This window comes from Nothobranchius furzeri, chromosome 3 (genome assembly GCF_043380555.1).
Source record: "Nothobranchius furzeri strain GRZ-AD chromosome 3, NfurGRZ-RIMD1, whole genome shotgun sequence".
NCBI classification, from domain to species: Eukaryota; Metazoa; Chordata; class Actinopteri; order Cyprinodontiformes; family Nothobranchiidae; genus Nothobranchius; species Nothobranchius furzeri.
In genome coordinates this window covers 44,193,398-44,209,527 of record NC_091743.1, presented here as the reverse complement: position 1 = coordinate 44,209,527, position 16,130 = coordinate 44,193,398, and the positions used below count along the sequence as shown (strand labels likewise).

At 42.0% G+C, this 16,130-nt stretch overlaps 1 protein-coding gene across 22 annotated transcripts in view; it reads right to left on the bottom strand.

The window, feature by feature from the left end:
- Positions 1–7,300, bottom strand: part of foxp1b (forkhead box P1b) — a 243,519-nt gene extending 236,219 nt beyond the window's left edge. For 7 of the 22 annotated variants that reach the window (XM_054748493.2, XM_070549203.1, XM_070549202.1 and 4 more), the window contains exons 1-2: positions 6,758–7,299; positions 3,262–3,316 (exon numbers count right to left, since the gene is read on the bottom strand). The gene's annotated coding sequence lies outside the window, so the exon portion shown is untranslated. The other 15 variants (XM_054748487.2, XM_054748511.2, XM_054748507.2 and 12 more) reach the window with 7 other exon arrangements.
- Between the last annotated feature and the right edge of the window lie 8,830 nt (positions 7,301–16,130).

Sequence of the window (16,130 nt, the reverse complement as noted above, 5' to 3'; positions counted from 1 at the left end):
CTCATCAGAAAGGAAGTGAGCGAGCAATAGCCTCACTTTCAACTAACTCTTTAACATAAAAATAGATAAGCCAAGGACAAACATGAATTTTTAGAAGATGTTGTATTTCAATTAGATGTTGTGGTATCAGATTTGATAAAGCAATGCCTGTTTAGGGAAAGCGTTGCTACATAAATAAGATGCTACCCAGTCCAATGAAAGCCTCTGTCTGAGAGACTTCAGCATCTTGATTATCATTATCACCAACGAGTGGCACAATTATAATATCACACAGTAATTTAACAAAGCATTTAAGGTAATAATTATAACCTATAGAGGTTTATACACTGCCAGGCCAAAAGATGTGTTGCCACCAAAAAAAGAAAATGTAACACACTAATATTTTGTTGGACCGCCTTTAGCTGCTTTTTTAGCTGCAACTGGTCGTTTATTCAGCCCTCTTCCCAAGGCGGTCTGCTTCGAGCAGAACGGATCCAACACACCCACTGCCAACTGAATGGCCGGCTCAAATTCACGCCTGCCTTTAGGGGGAGCCTCTGATAGATGAGTAGAATCAGCCAGCGGGGGCTTCCCGCATGCGCAATTTATCATCATTCTGGATGCTGAGGAGAAAACATCTCTGACTGAAGCCGACGCCACCCAGCCCAGACCGAAGCAGGCCAGGTGTGGAAGTGGCATTTGATCACAGCACAAATTTGCCATGGCATTGTTTGATACATTTCTGCAATGTCACCAGATTTAATTTCCATCCAGTGTTCCATTTATTTTTCACCAAGATCTTGCAATGGTTCAAATCCTGGCACTGCCATTTATGGTATATGCCCGTGCCATCCAGTTAACCTGACTGATTAGTGGTTTTCTAACGGCTACACAGCTGTTCAGTCCAATCCTTTGAGTTAGATGTTTTCTCTGCTTGATGCCAATGATCTGACCCATCTCACACAAACTAACATCGTTTCCACGACCACCAGATGTATCTTTCCACGTGGCTATTTAAGAAATGATCTCTTATTGTGGTAATTAGGGTTTGCAATGACGAATCAGACCAAAGAAAATATCAGATTTTTGAGGTTGAGATTGGTCGATCAGTCACTGAGATGGTCGTGCTGCATGCTGGCCAAGTCCAATCAAATGCCAATATTTATGCATCTCTATATGTAACTTTACTGTTAAGTGCTTCATTGCATTAGTTTTCTTTTATATATATATATATATATATATATATATATATATATATATATATATATATATATATATATATATATGTAGGGCTGCTCGATTATGGCAAAAATAATAATCATGATTATTGTGACTGAAATTGAGATCTCGATTATTTAAGACGATTTTTCAATTTATGCTGATTTTATTTGTTTTTATTCTGTCATAAAATTGCTCAGGGCACAATCAGGACAAAAATAAATAAGAAACAAGATGATCACTAAAATAACTCCTGATTCCCAGTATAAAAAGACCAATATACTTACAGCTCATAGTCTACGACCCAAGGGCTACAGACCTTGGTTTAACTCATTTAATTCTAACCAGTAAAGACCCAAATACCAATATCTTGCAAATACTAACAGCAATAATTATACAGTAGCATTTATAACAAATAAATGCAAATAAATTGATGTTCACAAAATGTTGCATAACATTTATGTAGTCGTGTCAAGGTGCTGTAGGAGCGTGCACTAGCACCGTGTCCTCAGAGAGATTAGTTATTATTTATCAGCGTGAGGAAGTTATTTCTACCTTATTTATAAACTATTTATTTACCGGTCCATCAGTTAATGTAATAATTGTCCCAACCACAGCTGCACCCCCCACCCCCCAACCCGGTCTCACAGCAATCAGGAGCAAGCTGCACGTGTGTTTAGCGTGCCGCACTCGCACATTTAGCTGTTTTTAGCGGCTCAGGAGCCCGCAGGTACAGTGTGTGCGTCACTCACTCTGGTTAATCTAACAGGGAGCCGGCTCTGAGAGACATTTCTTTAGCGACTGACACATCACTGCATCATTCCCTTTCCTAATGTCCTGAAGAACGGTCCGGAGCGCAGGCGGAGTGTTTAGCTAACCTGCAGGAAATGTCGACGACAGTTATCCAGAAAGTAGCTAAGGGTTACCAGAGATGTTTCTGAGGTGTTCGCTAGGTACTTTTGAGATTTAAAAAGTCAAGAAGGGGGTCTGAAAAGCTGTTGGAAATAGCGTCAAAGTCGATAAGTTGGCAACACTGTGGGAGGAGCGCTTCATTTGCAACTCAGGGCAGCGCAAGTGGGAGGAGCAAATAATCGGCTTGTTTTGTTTGTATAATCGTTCAAAACTCAGATCGTAATTGGGATTAAAATTCGATTAATTGACCAGCCCTTTATATATATGTACCGTAATGTCCGGACTATAAGCCGCTACTTTTTCCCACGCTTTGAACCATGAAGCTTATGATGAGGTGCGGCTTTAGTCAACCAGAAAGGATGGATGCCGGAAACTCTAATGAAGGAATGGTTAAAGGAGCGCTACGGAAAGCGCCCAGGAGGATTTTTTTCACAGTAAAACGGCGCTGCTTGTTTTCCCAGCTTCACCCCGGGATGATGACAGCAACACGGAGAGTGACACTGACATCGCCACAGAAAAGGTATGTGACGAAGCTCTTCTGAGGCTGTTCAACTCCGACACTGAAGAAGAGGACTTCAGTGGTTTCGGTGCGCAGGAGGACGATGAATAAACTAATCAATAACTTTTCTGTTTTGTTTTACACTGATCAGTTCAGTTACGTTCAGTTTAACTACGTTTCAGTTCAGTAGATATCTGCGGCTTTTAGCCCGGTGAGGCTTATATTGAGGTGCGCTCTTTAGTCCGGAAATTACGGTATGTATGAAATTGTTGACATTTTATGAATGCACCATGAACTAAGGCACTTTTATAGAGAAAAATGTAGTTAAATCCTAAGATATGGGATTTAGTAAAGTAAAAAATACATATTGAGCCATAAACATCAACATTACTAAAGTCAAAAAGTAGCTTTTGCTAAAAACAAGTCATCTCAGAAACTCATCCAGCTCCACCACACTAGTCTCCTACTTCTGACCCAAACCACACAGAAGCAGAGTTGGTTTCCTAACGCTGCACGACGGACCAAACAACAAACATCACAGTCTACATCAGCGGGCAAAGTGGTGTACGGATTGTTTAAAGTTACAGATCAAAGTTTTTGTACATGAACTTCTAAAAGCACAAGCGAAGCTGAAACAGAGACACATCACTTACAGTTCGGATGAAACCAACTTCACTGATCCTAACGCCACTTCCTTTCCATGTTGTCCTGAAACGACAAAAACAACAACATGATTATCTCGGGCTATGTTTATGTGGTTTTTTTTTATCTCCACCAAAAAGAGTAGCAGTTGCACACGGAGACCGGACAGCTGATGGAAACAGGTGCTGAGGTTTTGCTTGGCAGCTGAGCTCGGCTTGCAGCATATGTCTGAGTCCCCCGTGTGTGAGCTGGAGTGTTTGGAGCTACCTGCATCCTTCTCTAAACACACCTTCGAATAAGAGCAGGAAGTTACACCAAAGAAAGATATAAGCCAATGGAAGTGAGAAGTTCAAGTGTCCCTTATTGAAAAGCTAATGATGTCAAATTTCATATCTAAAAAGTAAAAATATAAAATATACATAAATTGATATCTGCAGACTTTAGGCCGAGTTTCACATTTACGCTTCCCTAACGCAGATGTTTGGATTATTTTCATGCTTAGAAACAAATATTTGGATGCTGGTCTAGCTTGTTTCGGAATATTCCAAAATACAAAAACAGCTGTCTCTACACAGATAGGTCCTAGGGGAGGATGCTTTCATGCCTTTTGAGATAAGGCAGTTGCTGGAAGTAACCTGGACTTCCGTCTAAAGTCAAAGTGATGCTGGAATTGTTTCATTTTAAAACATTTGACTTAAAGTGGTCTGGACTCTTGAAACCATTTTCCACAGATTGTTGTTTATTTGACTAACTCCATACTTCTCTGTGGGTGTGAAGGCCGCACAGAAGCTCCGTACTCAGATTTGGGTTGATGACACACTGGTGAACTACGTTCACTAGACCCCACGCTGGCTGCTTTGTTTCTGTTTGGCACAGTCGTGCAGAAGCAGATTTGGGCTCATTTTACATTTACTTCATGTTCAAAATGAGAAAATATTTACTTAGAAATGTTAAAGCTTTTTTTTCTGGACGTCTTTAGTAAAACAACTTTAAAATGCACTAATATTATGTTTTGTTTATTCCAATCAGATCGTGTATCTGAAATGTAAAAACAAATATAAATTTAAGTGACTTCATCAGACAGAAATCCTACTTTGCTATTTCCCAGCTGTGTTTTTTTATTATCACAGAAACTGTAATAAACTCATTTAGTAACTCAAGTTAACTAACTGTAATTGCAGACTTGCTCTCATCTCAAGCAGGCGGCGACATTAGTTGATTTTTATCACCATCCCTCCTTTTAACCCTCTGGAGGCAGCCGTTGCAGATTAGCAACGTTAAAACCTGCCTACCTGGTTACTCCACACACGTATTTCATGAGCATTTATTTACTCAGAAGTACCCCTGAAGGACTTAGTTGTTCGTCCTTTTATCAAAACTTATTTTGAGCCTGAGAGGGTTGAGGGCAGTAGAAGACAATAATTAATGGCTGCATCCTTTAACATCTGTCCTGAGCAATTTGCTATCTCCATAGTGACGGAGGAGCTCACCTGAAGCTGTCCAACCACCTCGCAGCTGAGACTGCCTGGGCTCACCACAGGGGCATGGATGTACGCCTTAGCCTTTTTATCCAGTTCTGATCTTCACTCTCATTCCATCCATGCGCCATAATGACTGAGCTGCACTTTAATTGTTGGTGGCTTTCTTATTTTTTAGTAGTGTGAATAAGAAAGTGAAAAATCACGAGACGAATTCAGCTAAAGCTTTCAGCAGCTGATCTGCGGGTCTCTGATCTCTAGAAACTGGGATTAAATCTGTAAAAAAAAACAATATGCAGAACCCTGTTCCCACACTGGACCTAAAACAACTGATCTTATGCTGCAAGCAGGAGAGCTCAATCCGTTTTTACAGCCCTTCGATCCCAGCGCAGGGTTTTTCTATGTATGTTCACAAACACCGAGCAGTCAGATGAAAGGGAGAACCGCTCCACTCGGGGATGGGAGTCCTCACTGATCTCTTTCTTAGCAGCTGAACCTGAGCCCTGTACAAAGAGAGCCTGCAAGTGAAGAGGCCCAACTAGAACCAAGGCCTTTCCAAAATAATACAAGAATCACAAATTACAATCACTCCTAAAAGCTGTCCCCGTGTTAGGCGAAGCAAGTGTTGATTGTGTGTGTGTGTCAGGCCAGGAAAAGTTGTGAAGAAAGCCAATCCTGTGTTTTAAAACCTGGGTCAGCATTTGTGAAGGTCCATTTCTGCATAAGTGAGCACACAAACCCCAGCGCCTGTTCAAATAGTCTGCAGCTCTCTCTCTCTCAGGCAGCTCATGACAACAGCCCAGCAGCAGCGCTGTTTGATCTCCAATGTTTTCCTTAATCTGAGTTGTCAAGGTTCGCTTGTTGGAGGCTGTTTGCTTTACTTCTCCTACAAAAGTCTCTTTTTTCCTCCCTTCAGACAATGACTAATCCTAAAACCAAGGAGGGAGCACTGCCTGCAAAAGCTGTTAAAGCTGCAGTTTCCTCTTTACAACACTTCTAGTAGTTTTGTGATCATTTTGGTCCCGCCGTTGTTAGCTGCTTCCTCGCTCACATATTTTCCTTCTCTAAAGGTCACAAACTGATCTACCTTTTTAGCTAAATTAATTAAGTACGTCTGCTGTGAACTATTTTAATACGATACAAAGTCAGTAAAGAAGTAAGTAAGTAATAATAAACCTGTAATTAAATATAACAGAAAAAAGAGATATGTGAAAATGTACTTGTCTTCTACAATGAAATAAAAATCATGTATGGTGGTGCAGGGGCACATCTAAGCTCAAAGCTATTATAAATATTATGTGAATCATTTAAAAGTTTTTAAAAGTATTTTATAAAACTATACAACTAAAACATCCACGTGCCCATCCTGGTAAATTACAAAGTGCCAATAAAACTAGTTCAAAGTTTGAGCAAACTAACAACAAACGCTTTACATGTTTCATTAAAATTCTAAGTTGATGGGATAATTTAAATAAACGTGTTGTTGAGGTGAATATCCGTGTAATGGTTTAGCACGCGCTGATAACAGCCTTCCTTCCACCCGGCAGGTGATGCACGCGTGCATAAAAAACAGCTAAAAAGGCAGATAAAGGTGGACGTAAGTTTGTGTAAAGGGCACTTGGGACGCTTTCCGTCTGGTCTTTAGGAGTTTGGAAGACAGCTAAGCACGTGGGCAAACGCTGCGAAAGAAATCACAGCGCAAACTTGCCTTTCTGCGCGCGGATAAAGGTAAACGTACAACAGGTAACGACACGGGGCGCTCTGACCGCTACAACATCTCTTTATCCCCCCTAAAGGTACATTTCCCCTCACGGTCCCGTCACGAGTGGCGTAAACTAAGTCAGAAACTTTCACAGTAAAGACGACAACAGCGGCGTTAACTTTACAACCTGCCTAGTTCCGCTGGGTGTTAGTGGAGAGCGGCGGAGCCGACGTCCAGCTCGGCGCGAGAGCGTTCACCAGCAGCAGCAGCAGCAGGTACGCAGGCACCAAACAACGAGGGTCACGGCAGTAGGACGGTGAAACTTACCGGAGTGAAAAACGCTTTACAGCCTTACAGCTGCGACAGAGCGAACGGACGGGCGGCACGCGGCGGTGAGACAAAACTAGCCTCCACGCGCGCGAGCTGGCGTGTGTACCGAGAGCGCGTGCTACAACAACAAATCACACTGTAAACACCAACAAATATTACTCCGCTGGCCCCAGTCAGTCGGGGTGGAGGTAACGGCGAGGGGGGCTCTAACCTAACTTATCTGCTGGGAGAAAGAGCTCATCTTACCGAGGGCGACGAAATGACACACAACGTGGTTTCGCTCCCGCCGTCCGCCCCAGCCAGCGAGCCTCGCTGGGAAAGAGGAAACCGTATTTAATCTTATTAGACGTTAACACGCCGAGAGAAGAAAGACGGGGAAAGGGAAGAAACGCGGATTTGGATGTTTTTGTTTTGATGTTCCATGTCCGTGACGTCACATCCACCTGCTTGGGTCAACAACGTTCAGCGATGAAGATCCATTTCCCCCAAAAATGATAAAAGTAGCACCTAGTAAATGTAACCATTAGTTTTAGCTGGAGAGAGGCGGGGGAGAGAGGGCTGTCAGGAACCATCTGAGCTAGAATAAGTGTCTGTTTCACAAAAGTCCTCATGACTGTTATTCACCATCAAATACACCACAGTAAATACGTGGTTACACCACACACTATTAAAACATTCATACTTTTGCTTGATGTTTCTCTTTATTGGTCCACTTCAAACATCTGGATCAGGTGTTTTCAACATTCTCAGCTGGTCACAGATGCACCTGCGTGGTAAACAAGCTCTATGTGTGAGATGATGGCTGTCTAAAAAATGCACTTAAAGGAAATATTGTTTGGCAAGAATTGTGTAGGATACTAATTTATCCTCTAAATTTGAGAAAATGTCAGTTTTGATCATTTTTCCCTTCACAGCAACTATTATTATTGTTGTTGTTTGTGATTTTGAAAAAGCACTGCTTAGTTTTCTTTCACTAGTTAAATCGGGACTGAGCCTCCAGCAGAGAGCTGCAGATGGACCCTCCTAAGGATTGTTTGTTGGTAGAGAGCGCCACCTTCTGACCATAAACACTTAACATTCACTACCTAACTGCTTCTAATGTTTTCCTTTTTTGTTGTTTATACTCAAAATTAAATCAGACTTTTTCCTACAAACGTTGCACAACATATAAAATTTTTTTTGTGTACATTTTTGGGGTCTATAATGTTTTAGTCGTATCATCTAAGCCCCACAGATAACTAATGAAACCATCATGATCAATGTTAACTACACGATCACAGACTGTGGTTACTAAGAGGTGTTTTTGCACAGACCACAACAGTGTCAGGGTCATGAACTTTGAGCCTGTTGAGCACTGGTCCTCGAGTTGTTTCCCTGCTCCAACAAACCTAATAAGTGTCGTTGAATCACCTGTTCGCCAATTTATCAAAAACCTGCTATCATCTACTGATTAAAATCAGGTTTGTTGGAGCAGGGAAGCAGCTAAAACATGCTGGATAGCAGAACTCAAGGAGCAGGATTGCCTACCCCTGGAACACACCACCAAAGCACCAAGTGTAATGGCAGCTGTGTGTCTTGACTTCATAGCACCAGGAGTAAACAGGAAAGTACAGACTTTTACTCCTGATCAAAAACTCTTCATACAGCAGATCTAAGAAGAAAGCTAAACTACATCGTAGCTAGAAGGCATGTATTAATGATACACAGCTGACATAAAAATTATATGATACAGAATATACTCTGTCCACTTTATTAGGTACACTTGTCAAAGTGACCCATCAGAAGATGGGTCCATGTGGTCATGGACGTAGTTGGGAGGAATGTTCCCCCCACTTTTCCAAAGTCAATTTTTGACCCCTGCACTTTTTACCATCAAAAAACAATTCTACGCTATATAAAACAAACAATGCTTAAGCACTAGTGCCAAGCGGAAAACAACTGCTTGTGGTGAAGCCCGTCTCCCATTACATATTTTTGTATGCTTACTGTAAAGAACCCCCCGCCATGCTGGTCCCCCCCTAAAGTCAAAACATTGTCCATGCATGCTGTCATAAAGAGATGGACATGGTCAGCAACAGTACTCAGCCAAGCTGTGGTGTTTTGCATGTGTCTAATAATGGGCCATTCCCATCTGTACCGGGTCGGCCCGGGCCGGGTAGCGTAGTTTGTTTACATATCTGGGTGGTCTGGTATTTTTCCGGGCCAACCAAGGCTCATCCTCAGCCCTCTTCTCGAGGGGGTCTGCTTCAGGCCGACCAGGGCCAACACACCCACTGCTGACAGCAAATTCACACCTTCCATTAGAGCAAGCCTCTGATTGGTGGGTAGAATCAGCCCACATGGGCTTAAGGCAAGGATGTGTGGAATCAACCGGGCCAGGCTGGGGCCGACTGGGGCTACCCGGCCCGGGCCGACCCGGTACAGATGGGAATAGCCCAAAAAGCTCAGATGAGACTGAGGGGTCCAAAGTGGATCAAAAACACCCCCCACCCCCACCATTGCACCACCAGCAGCAGTCTGAAGCATTAACACCGGGCAGGATGGATTCATGCTTTCATTTTGGTGAGGATCCTGAATGTTTGGGCCGAACTCCACTCTCATCAAACTAGGAAAGGTTTTCCTGTCTCTTCTGGACCAGTTCTGGTGCTCCTGTGTGAATTGTAGCGTACTTCGAGACAGAACAGGTTTAGGTACAATTTCTTCTTAGACAGTGACACACCCTAAGCAAAATCTCTGCTGTGCATTTATGAACTTAGTTATTTCATGTTAAGGACGTTTTTACTTCATGTCCATCTCTAGTTTTGTTACTGTAACTTTATTTAATTGCGAGTTTATTCACGTTACAGGTGAAACTGGAAAATTTAAATCTGGTGCATAAATTAATTTGTCAGTAATTCAACTTAAAAGATGAAACTAATCGGAGACAGACTCGTTCCACGCAAAGCCAGATATTTCAGACTTTATTAGTTATAACTGTTATGGTTTACTGCTAATGAAAACCCCACATTCAACATCTCAGTCAATCAGAATATTGTGAAAAGGTTCAATATTCTAGACTCAAAGTGTCACACTCTAATCAGCTCATTTCCTAAAACGTTTCTATTTTCCAACAATTCGGTCTCTCATTTGCAGCTTAGCTCATTTGTGGTTTCTTAACAATAAAACGCTTAAACTGCTATATAGGAATTAATTTTCATGCATTTTTAAATTGTGCATGATTAATGTTATCTGATATTTTGTTGGAGAATTTTCTGCAATTCTGGAGGAAAATGGGAAGTCTTCACCTTCCTGTTTGTCTCTCATTTTTCTAACCTTAGAGAGCTTTGCGTCTGATTCAGCTAACCTCGTCTCCATCTCGTTTAGTTGACATTTTGACAGTTAACTTGCATGCCTATTATGTCAAAAAGCCTCATGTTATAGCATAGCATAGCATAGCATAGTTTATTTATATAGCACATTTAAAATGCAGCATGGGAGCTGCCCAAAGTGCTGCACAGGCTCAAACAAAACACACCATTACAAGGAGCTAAAACAAAGGATAAAAATCTCAATTAAAAGCAGTGAAAACATGATGAATACTAAGAGCACATTAAAACAATGACACAATAAAACACTAAAACGAGTCACTGTCTAAAAGCCAAAGTGTAAAAGTGGGTCTTTAAACGAGATTTAAAAACCGCCAGAGATGTAGCCTGCCGAACTCCCATGGGCAATGAGTTCCATAGCTTTGGGGCAGCATGGACAAATGCTCGATCCCCCCGCGATTTGAGTCTCATCCGCGGCGTATACAGCAGCAAAAGGTCAGCCGACCTCAACGAGCGGGTGGGCACATATGGAGTGAGAAGGGCAGAGAGGTAGGAAGGTACCAGGTCATTGAGTGCTTTAAAAACAAAAGTCAGTAACTTAAACTGCACTCTGAAAATGACAAGGAGCCAGTGAAGAAGTTCCAGGACAGGGGTAATGTGGCTATGTCGGTGTGTACCCGTCAAGAACCTGGCAGCAGCGTTCTGAACAACCTGCAGCCGATTCAGGGCAGAGTCCGGAACACCAATGAGTAGGGCGTTTGCATAGTCCAGGCGAGAGGTAATGAATGCATGAATGACTGACTCCAAATGCCTCCGTTTCAGGATTCGTCTGAGGTGAGTAAGGCGGCGAAGCTGATAAAAACAAGACCTCACTACAGAGTTTATCTGTGGGGCCATTGTGAGTCCAGCATCCAGCTTGACCCCGAGACTCGTCACACACTGTTTGGGGTTAAGGGTTAAAAGGTCACAAACAGGGTGAGAGCCATGGTGGTTGCGGGGGTCAAAAACAATAAACTCAGACTTCTTTTCATTCAGTTTTAAGAAGTTGGATGCCAGCCAGCCCTTCACCTCATCCATACATGCAGCCAATTTCGAGCCTGCAATTTTCTCGTCCATTTCCACGTATAGCTGACAGTCATCTGCGTAGATGTGGTAGCTCAGGCCATGCTGATTCAGGATATTGCCCAGAGGCAGAAGGTAGATTGAAAACAGCGATGGCCCAAGAACGGAATCTTGCGGCACCCCCCAAGGCAGTGGAAGACTGGAGGATGCACAGTCACCAATCTGTACAGAGATGGTACGGTTTGATAGGTAGGAGCGGAACCATTTCAGCGCCACCCCCGTCACCCCAACCCAAGACCCAAGCCGATCCAATAAAATATGGTGATCGACCGTATCAAAAGCCGCTGAAAGGTCCAGCTGGAGCAGCAGTACCGTAGACCCAGAGTCAGATGCCACCAGAATGTCATTTAGCACCCTAATCAAAGCAGACTCAGTGCTATGGTTTGGTCTAAAGGCTGACTGAAATACATCCAGCAACGAGTTGCTATTCATATGGGCAGAGATCTGGCCATGCACAATTTTCTCAAGGACCTTCGAGAGAAACGGGACTTTCGATATAGGGCGGAAGTTCTCATAAGTGGAGGGATCCAACCCAGGTTTTTTCAATATCGGCTGAACAACCGCATCTTTAAAAACCTTAGGGAACACTCCAGTGCTGAGGCTAATGTTAAAAATGTTCATGAGTGCCGGGCTCAGCGCAGACACCGCGTCACGCACCAATTTAGCCGGGAGGCAGTCCACCGAAGAGCCAGCTGGCTTCATGGAGCTATCTATTTCCAATTGAGCTATTCTGATGTTTCTTAGCAGTGTGCTGTCCTCTCGAGCCAGTAGCTGCAGTTCCTTGTTTTAACGGAGTAAAGAAAGGGCGAAGAAGCAGAATCAACAACACCTGCATGGAATAGTCGGGTAAAACGATAAAATTATTTATCTGAATAAAAACAGCCAGCTTATGTTGAATTAAAAGTCAGTGAGTATATGTGTCTTCAGAAGAGTCGGAAAGGGTCAAATGTCAGAGCAACCCTCACATTCTAGGGCAGACTGTTCCACAGAGCCACCACAGAGAAAGCTCAGCCAACTCTGGTTCCCACCTGGATCTGGGAGTGACTAAAATGGGGGGTGAGAAGTGGACGTCAGAGTTCTGGCTGAAGTGTAGCAGCAGAGTTTTGACAAATAAAACGGGTACGCCATGTAAACGTGTAAAAACCTAGATGAACATTTTGAACGAAATCCTGAAGTTAACAGGTAGCAAGTAGAGAGAGTCCTGCGCAGGAGTGACATGATCACCCTTTTTGATCGTCTCAGGAAGAACTGGAAAATCTGTGGTTGTAAAAGGAAATAATAAAAGCATGTTAAAAGGAAAATCCACTGTACCAGATATTTTTAAGTTACAGATAAAGGGATGAAAATGCAGGTAAGATGTTAAAAATAATTAGAAAAAGCTAAAAGGAAAACTATCACAATCTTTTGAAGCAGCACAAAAGTAAAGAAACATGTCAGGTGACAGAGAGCAGTTCATACCTAAATCATCGCAAGCACACAGTATTTTTGTGTTCGAGTAAGACCTTACCAACGGATGCCCATTAGGGTCAAGAATCCCTTGGAGAGCAACTTCCAGCCAAATGACAAGGTCATCAAACTACTTTTCATCAGCCCTTCAATTGCAGTCCTGACCATGGGTACGAGTGGGTAGGGTTGAAGTTGATCACTCCCCTTTTGCACCATTGATCCGCACTTCAACCAAGTCTGAATCAATGTGAAGCGGGCAAAGGGTATTACCCACAATCCATTGCTGCAGTAGAAAAAGCTTAAGTGCCTTTTCTGAAAATATGTATTTTCAAATGATATAAGTTTATTTTAGGTCAGTTCATTGATGCTCTGAACGAAAGTAAGTGTATTTGAAATAACTGGTTGTTTGAAAATTGTTAATGGAGTTTTTTTAACAGTAGCACAGTGACCGGCATCCCGGCATGCGTCCTGGTCAATGATGCAATGGTCACTGTCCCAATTTGGCAATTATTTGCACACTTGTGTACTACACACTCATAGCCTTACTACACATTTCCTCCAAGTGCACTTTACAGAAGACCGTAGGGCGCACTGTAGGGCTGGGCGATATGGCCCGAAATCAATATCACGATATGGGGATTTCACCTCGATAACGATACATTTTCTATTTATTGCCCAGCCCTAGCGCAGTGTGCACCCTTTTCTTTCAATTTTCAAAAATTGTTTCACAACACCTTAATAATTTTATGGGAAAACACATATCAGTCACAATCAAAAGTTTAAAGGAGACATAACATGAAAAACCCACTTTTTTATCCATTAACACAGTGTGTTTCACATTTTAAGTGTCTAAGTGAGCAAAAAGGCTTATATTATTCACTGGAGTTGCTATTTAGATATTTAATAATTAAGTTTTGGGCATATTTGTCCACCCGTTCAGTTTTTCACATTATCTATTACATCAGTAATTTATTTCGTCAGGATAACTACCAAATATGGTAATGGCCCTCGGCTAAACACAGAGCCAATCCGCCATTTTTTCTTCTCGCTAAGATTTTTTGTAGTCCTATTGGAAAAATGCAGAATGTCTGGTTATTTTAGCCACACACAGCTCAAAACTGTTCCTCGTTTTAAGGAAGGGTGGTGTGGCAGTATTTAAACCCAGGAGCTGATGACACTACTGCTAAAAAAACACAGAAGAAAAAGTAGTGTGTGTTTGTGTGTGTGTGTGTGTGTGCGCGCGCGCAAGTGGTTCGTTCGTTCTGTCTCCAGGCTAGTAAGTACTGAGGGCTTCATCTATCTAAAAGGAGTCATTTCCATCAGAATTTGGCAGCAACGGGACACAGCAGCAGAGCGGTAAGCTTCATATAACTCTAAAATGTCGACAAACTTTACTTTAGATTTACGGACATTAGCAGCACTAAAGCGTTAGCATCCGGCTTGCTATCGCTAGCACAGTATGCTAGTAAAGTTAGCACCCAGATTAATGTGGATTTGGCTGATTTTCGTGGAATAAAACGTGATTTCTGATCAACGCCTTGTTTTACACCAGATGATAACCTCCCACTGATTGTAGCAGCAGAGAGCCTGTGTGTTATTTTACGTGAGTGTGATGTAATCTTAGCATCCAGTAAATAAAGTCCCATATCAGCTAAAATGCAGCGTGACAAAGTCGTTAAAGTGCGTCAACACAGTGGATTTAATAGAGTTTTAAAGAACGATCTCTGAGTGAAGTGAGGTTAGTTTTTTTGTCTCACTGCAGATAAAAAAACTAACTCTGCATCAGTCAGACGCAGCAAAGCTCACCGCCTGTATGAGCGTGAGCGTCGGAAAGCTGATAAAATCAGCTGTAAAATAATTAAAACAAAAGTAGAAATGTTCCTTTGCTTTTTAGAGTCCACATCCAGAAGACTGGAGCCGTGTTTCACTGACAGGCTGTCAGACTAACGCCCTGATGAGCTCAGCAGGGACAAACTGGTCTGATGTTTAGGTAATTGAAGATCTGCTTCTCCAAGTCCTTGAGATGCTAGTAAAAAATATCTTAGCCAGCTTGCTAATGTTACTTTTCTTCTCCTCTAAGGAACACAGAACGTTCAGATGTTGGAGCTCACTTCACCTACTGAGGAAGGAGACCCACCAGTAAAGAGATGGTAGCTGGACCAGACCAAAGTGAGTGATGACACCTCAGCCACCCTCATCATTAAGAACATCTCACCCCCTGAATCACTCCGTCTGATGACAGCAGAGTGATTTATTTGATGTTTTACTTGTTTAGTCTGTTTAGAAATTATTGAATTACATTATTTTCTGTAATCGACCATCTGATCTGGATGTGTGCAGAATAACTTTCCCCAAATTCAGCAGCAGCTGGCCTGTAAAAACATCTGCAGCATGTAGTAAGTCTGTCTGCACTGCTCTCTAATGAGCTTCCTTTCATAAGGAATCATTTGTATAATTTTAGTGTCACTATTTTATTACATTTGTAGGAAAATATGAAGTCACTGCAGCAAAGTGAACTTGTGAACAAACACAAACGTGACTATAAACATGAAAGCTAAAGAAACAACTTTCCTAAAGCTGCTTGTAAACAAAATATGTCATTAAAGTTATTGTCTATCATTACAGAATATGGCGATGACATCATGGAACTGGTCTTTGGAAAAGTTTTCCCTGAACCAACTCCGTTTCTAGATGAGGTAGAGAAGACCTGCATCTCACCAACCCTCTGGTCTCAGTATTCAGACAACGGAGGTCTCCCACTGTTATCCAGGACCAGTTTGAAGCCCACATACTGCCCCTCCCTCATCATCAGGAAACATCAATCCGTATCCTGAGGACAACAGAAGACGGCAGGAGGACAGGAACTCTGAGACCTAGATACCACAGCACCGAGACACAAAGCACCTGTGTGCACAACGCCTGTTTAACTACTAAAGCCTGTTTATTATATTGTTCTACTTATTTGCTGTGAGGTTAATACTTAGAAAATGTGTATATTAATGTAAACAATTTAAAAAAATCACTGATTGTATGTTTTCTTTTAGATGTAATGGTCCAAACTCAGCCTTGTAGACATTTATTGCATCCTGTAGGTAAATACACAGAACAGGCTCAGATCCAGGATGACCCAGCATGCTCTTCTTCCATTCTGGCTGTTAGGGATTGTATCAATAACTCAATGCCTACTGATGTTTTCACCTAACGGTATTTATTTAGAATGCAGGTAAGATTTAACTATATTTGTTAGCAAAGCAGACTGATCTTGGGAATTTCACTGCAGCACTGATGTTCACCTCTCTGTACACATTAGAGAGAATTACCACTTTACAGCTAAACACATTTAATAAAGATATAGGCTACGCATTGCAGACAATAAAAACAAAGTTGTAAGCATTAGAATTATAATGATCACATTAAAGAACATTTGGAGGAATGTTCTTTATTTTTGACTAGAATCTCAAATCTTTAAATTAAAATGTAACTGCTTCTTATCCATT